General features: G+C 48.6%; 1 protein-coding gene across 1 annotated transcript in view; it reads left to right on the top strand.

The window, feature by feature from the left end:
• Positions 1-686: 686 nt before the first annotated feature.
• Positions 687-6,000, top strand: part of SLC45A4 (solute carrier family 45 member 4) — an 85,457-nt gene continuing 80,143 nt past the window's right edge. Inside the window, exon 1 of the mRNA XM_066566822.1 lies at positions 687-788. The gene's annotated coding sequence lies outside the window, so the exon portion shown is untranslated. The remainder of the gene's footprint in view (positions 789-6,000) is intronic.

The raw sequence follows: 6,000 nt of genomic DNA, 5'->3' as shown, positions 1-6,000 counted from the left end.
CACCAAAATGTTTCAGCCCACCTGAGTCCTTTGAGCACCTCTTGCCCTTTTTCTGCCTCTCTGTCAACCCCAGGGTTTCAGCTCAGTGATATCCCCAGCCTGACAGGCAGGTGATGAGCCTTGAGAGATGCATGATGTGAAGGACATGGCAGAAGAAAGGGACTTTGTCAACCTGGGGAGTCATGGAGCAGCCAGGTGGAAGAGATTTTAATCCAAACAACCTCACTCAGGAAAGCCAGGACCAGTGGAGTCTGGATCTGCACAGCTCATGTGGAGCTGTAACAGCAAGGTGCTGGTTTGAGTCAAAAGGCATTAGCCTGCAGGTTATAAAGGAATCTCTAGTGCTTGTACGGGTGTCTTTCACATGTCCTCTACCTCATGTGGCTAAGAATGGGTTCCTGCCTACCCCATGGATATCACCACCATTTGCTTGCTTTTTAATACATCTAACACCAAATGCAGAGTGTGCAGAATTCCCTATGAAATTCACCCCAGAAAATCCTGAGTAGTAAAGCAGAGCAACTTGTGGACCGACACTTTTCCTCTGGGTCTCAAACCATCACATATATTTATTTTTTTTTCCTTGACTGAATATGTGCTGATCTCATTCATCCTGGGAAAAGCACGGGGTGTTCTCATCCCGGCTATACCTGGCAAGCTGCACACACTGTGACAGAGGGAGAGAACTTCTGATCAGGCTCTGCAGTGGCTGCTGCCCAGCTTCTTGTGGCTCTTTCCTGGAGCGAGAGGCCGGCTTCTTCACCTGGCATTCCTGGGAGAGATGAAGGGTAAGTCAGCAAATCAGCTTCATGCACTGCACACATCCTCTGCTTTCAGCCATAGCAGAATTAGCTCAGGTCGGGATTTGCTGGTAGCTGGGCAGAAAAACATCAACAGGGCTTTTTTTACCCCCTCTCCACCTTCTTTGGAGGGAAAAAGCAAGAAAATGTTTTTAACGTGCTGCGAGCAGGCAGGCTGCGGGAGCCGTGGTCCCCGGCATAGCTCAGCAAGCACTGCCAGGGAAATCAACAGGGAACGTTCCTGATGCTATTTTAGACACCGGCAGAAAACGCCAGATAGCAACACCGAGTTCGACGGGGCTGCGCGAACCCGGAGCGGCGGCGGCGGCACGGAGCGCAGGGACCCGCTCCCGCCGCCGTGTGGGTTGTCAGTCGATTTGTCGATGAGCTCGCTAACCACGACGTTGCTTTGACATGTCAGCTGGCGAGCCGGCGTCTGGATGCCTCGGTGTCATGCAGGCAGCTCCGTCTGAGCCCTGCGGAGAGCAGCTTAGATCCGCTGGCCGGGGTTAGAAATGAGCCGCAGTTAAGCTGCTGAAAGGGATCCGCGCTGCCGCCAACGTGAGTGCTCCGCGCCTGCCCGAGCAGGTGGAAGATGCATGCCGGTCTCCAAGGGGGGATGCAGCTCTGGCCGGGTGACTGCCGGCTCCATCGGGAGCCTCCTGGCTTGTTTGCCTGGGAGAGGATGGAAAGAGGGCATCTTAAGGGATTGCTGCAGCCAGAGGTGCCGCTGAAGGCAGAGTGTGCGATTAAAGGCAGTATGCGAGCATAAAGATACCGCAACCTGATTTAGGAATAACGAATATAGCAAGGCTGGCTGCTGCAGGGAATGTCCCCTTTGTAAGTCGGGCTGTTTGGAGCAAAAAAAGAGCAATTATGCGGATTCTGCTGCAGCTCATTGTGCTTGGGTTAATTTGGGAAAAGGATGCTTGCTGGCAGCTGAAGGAGGCAGCCTGGCAGAGGGGTTAAAATGCACAATTACCAGACCAGGCTGCTGTTTTGAAATGGTACAATAATGCCAAGGCAGGGGAACATTGTTTGGTATGATTTATCTTCTGAGATAGTCAGGAGCAGGAAGACCTTAGCTTAGAGGGCTACTCTTAATAAAATTTAAAAAAAGAAAGATTTTCAAAGACAGACCCTATTTTGCAAAGCCCTGACACCACAATGACAGGCACTGCTGATACCAGCTGTCCTGCCTGCCATCTGAATGCCAGGCCTTCTCAGAAATGCTGCTTGTGAAAGATCCATCACAGGGAAGTTTTTACCACCCCCGTTTTGTGTGGGGGTGCGAAAGCACATCCGTGTTTGGGGAGAAGAGACATGAACTGCTCCTTGTACCCCAAACCTGGCTGTGCAGCCAAGGAATTTCTGTAGCTCTGATGATGAGTGTTAGGCAGGGCTGTGCTTTTAAAGGACAGCCTGGCTGGGTTTAACATGGTGATCCCTCCTGGAGCTTTCAGCACTCATGGTCTTGGGCATCTCATGGATAAAACTGGTGCCTGTTCTTCAAAAGCTGGTGTCAAATGCCTGGTGCTCCCATAGGACCTCCTGCATGGACACAGCAAGGACACAAGGTCCAAGCTGATTCACAGCTCCAGCTGGGATGGCATAGTGAAAATGCCATGGAGGGCGACTTGGCAGGGTTGATTTGGACAGGATGGGGATTGGAAAGGCAGGCAAATAGCAGTGAATCTTCCTGGAGAGGTGACCAGGGATCAAAAGGGAGAGATGGCATTGGTGTGTGCTGGGACAGGTCTGGGATGTGAAGGGGACAAGGGTTTGTGATGGCAGGGAGTGCTCCCAGTGCTAACCCATCACTGTCTGTACTTGTCAGCAATACACAAAGCCACAACTGAGAGATATTGTCTGTTTGCAAGAAAAGGGGAATTTGCTCCTTCCTCATTTCTCTATTAAACTTTGCACTGCAAACTGTGCCTCAGCTCTCCTTCCAGAGGGAAAAGAGCAGTTGCTGTGAAGGCTTATTTTTTAAAAGCAGTAGCACAAGGAACCTAAAGCACAACCTTCCTCTGACATAACCTTACTCTGGTCTCATTCCCAGTGGCTGCTTCAGGACTGACCAGAACCAAACCATTCAGCAGTGTAAGAGCACATTCTTTGCAGAAGCAGCAGCCTATCCTCGAGGGCTAGTTCATTTTCATTCATTAAATTTACTATTTGTATTATTTTGTTTAATGCTGTTGAGGGAAAAGGGCCCTCTCTACTGAGCATTCCTATTAAAACATGCCTGTTAAACCTCACTCCATGAAATCACAGGGGCTGGCTGGTGCTAGTGGCAGTCCTGCTGATGGTTCCAGTCCTGAAGGGTATGGAACCAAGCACAGACCAATGTTGCTGTTGTCAAAGGCCAGGGGTCTGCTGGTATGAGAGCAAGAACAATGAGGGAGGGAGGTTTTACAGCTCTCTAGCTGGCAGGAGATCTTCAGGATGTTTTTTTTCCTTCCCCCTTCATCTAATGTGAAAAAGGAGATAGAGTGAAGGCTGTCCCTTCATGCCTTGTTGACAGCTTGTCAGGAGAGGATGGGAGGAACCAGTTAACACCTGGGCATTCCTGTAATTTAGTTCTTCTAGCAACTAATGCTGGTTCATGATCTGTGTTTTCAGAAACCTCTCCATCCACTTCTGAAGCACAGTCACTGTTTTGCTCAGCAGGGATCAGAATCCTGGCTATCACTTGCTATTGACATGGGCATAGCATTTTATCCTTTACACCTTCCCACCATGAAAAGATGAAGCCCCACCAGCAAACAGATCCAGACTGCTCTATGGGGTGACATCACAGGGTGCCTTTCTCTGCCATGGAGCCCTGTGCCAGTGCAAGCTGCTCTGAGAACATGGACCCAGACCCAAAACTGGGTGAGGGCAAGGGCCTCCAACACCCCAGAGCAAGGGGAATTGTATCACATGCACAGCAAACACTTTGCCAGCGGCTGCACCATACACTGAAGCAACCACACAGCCTGCAGCCCTGATACAAAACCACTGACCTGAACAGCAGCCAGATCATTTTTCTTATGAGGATGCACCATTCTTGAGCAATTTTTCCAGCACATCCCACGCAAACAGGTTTTCTGTGAACACTGCATGGCAGCATTTACCATCTCATGCCAGCTCTTGTTTTTCCCTAATGGCAGGGGCTGGGAGGGCTCTCACGTAGCACTGGTGTGTCTGTGCCGGTGGGCACGGAGTCTGAGGGGTATCCTCATGGAAAACCAAGCACTAAATCATTTCATGTCACCAGTTCTGCTGAGGACAGAATTATAGGATGGTTTCGGTTGGAAGGGATCTTAAAGATCATCTATTTCCAAACTTAAGTTAGACAAGGTCACACCTTTCTGCAGAAATCTGAGATCCTGAACCTTGCATATACACACTAGTCTAAGAACACATCCTTCATCTTCTTATCACTGCAACAGCTTTCCCAGGAAGGGCACATTGACTCTTCCCAGCTGGCATGCAGGGGGTTGCAGAAGCAGTGTTGATACTTCAACACTGACACTAACTCCTGTTGTTTGGGATGTTATGCTAAATTAGTTGAATTCTTGGTGGTAAAAAGGAAATGTAGAGGGAAATGGATAGTGTCTGTAGAGTCTCACTTATGGCCCAGTGTATTTTGAGCCCACTCTGACCTGGAGTTTAAGCTACTGTGGAAGCAAGGAGATTTTAAGGCATTTTTTTGGCCCAATTTATCGACTTCCATTGCACAACAGCACCTCAGGGCAGCCAGGGTGTATCACCAGATACATTAACTGGGCTTCTTAGTGGTGAGTGATGGCCATGTGCTATTTGTTCATAACTAAGAGAAAGAAATGGCCAAAATCCCTCTCTTCCCACATGGCAGAAATGGAGGGTTGTTTCTACAGAAGCAGCCCTGCTCCTTGGCAGTGACTAGTTTTTGATCCAAGCTTGCAATCTTCTCATGTCCCTCATTTCTGTATGCAGGAGGGAGGAGGAAGCAAAAGCAGCTGTGCTTCTCCTGCTTGTCTGGCCCTGGTACTCCATACACTGATCTGATGGGAAGAGCAGGGAAAAAAAGTATTTATTCAAGATGATCTAATTAACATTTCCCATGTTGTCTCATTTGGTAAGAGACTGATACCCTATTTCTCCCTTGATCACCCTGAAAGGTCCATTAATTTTAACCTGCCAAAAAAGGATTGGTGGATATAAAATTTGACCCTCAAGCAAACAAAAAAAGAGCAGAAATTAAGTATTTTCCTTTATTTGTAATGCAATGCACTAAATAATGTTCAGAAGTGGTGGATGCCCAGAGAAAAGCATTTCATCAAATAATTTTACAAGGGACAGAAGAAGCAAACCCAAAAGTTATGGATTCAGTGGATAGAGTGGATTGAGCCCTGTCCCTGTGCAGTACTGCAGTCAGTCTGATCAACCTCCCATGTCTCTTGCACTTGTCCTGTCAGACCTATCTGAGGGTATTTGAGGTAATTCTTACCTCAGGCACAGAAGCAACTTCTGTCGGGATCACAACTATGCTGTGAGTTAGGAACTTCTGGATTTGATTCCTGTGTTCACAAACTTCAAGCAATTCTCTCCCTCTCCTGTTGGGAGAGGAAGAGAATGAGCTGGGTGGTAAGCCAGGTTCTTCTTGCCATTGTCAGAGGATTCAGTGTGCTTTGGAAGAGAGGCAAGAGACTTTAGGAAAACAATTCTCATATACACAAGTCTACAGAGAAAGCAATGATCAGCACATAAAGAAAAACACAGCTTAACTTTAGCAACCTACAAAATTCACAGCAGGAGTGCTGCACAGGGGGGGCTTGGCATGATATGTGAAAAATTTAAGTGTCCCCAAGAGTGAAAATACAGCTGCCAGTGTATTATGCAGTTCTCAGCTGAGCATCTGAATTCCCCCTCAGTGAGCTGCGCTAGGCTGCAGAGCAGTCTGTAATTGGGAAGTTTGGCAGTGATGACAGAGATGTTCCTGGCATCCATTTTGACCAGTCTGTTGTGCAGCCAGGTCTGCAGAGCCTCTCTGGGTACCAAAGAGAACAGAGGCCTCTCCTGCAACTGGACAAGAGCTGTGGCTCTCCACACATTGGACAGGATCCACTTCAGCCTCCGGCACAAAGCCCCGGGAGCAACGGAGCCGGGGCCACGTTGCCTCTTTGTACCGAGTCTGGGCAGACACATCCAGGTCACTCACTCCAGACAGCAT

This window comes from Molothrus aeneus, chromosome 1 (assembly GCF_037042795.1).
Source record: "Molothrus aeneus isolate 106 chromosome 1, BPBGC_Maene_1.0, whole genome shotgun sequence".
Lineage (NCBI taxonomy): Eukaryota > Metazoa > Chordata > Aves > Passeriformes > Icteridae > Molothrus > Molothrus aeneus.
The sequence above is the reverse complement of the archived record's forward strand: the minus strand, read 5'-3'. Positions and strand labels throughout refer to the sequence as shown.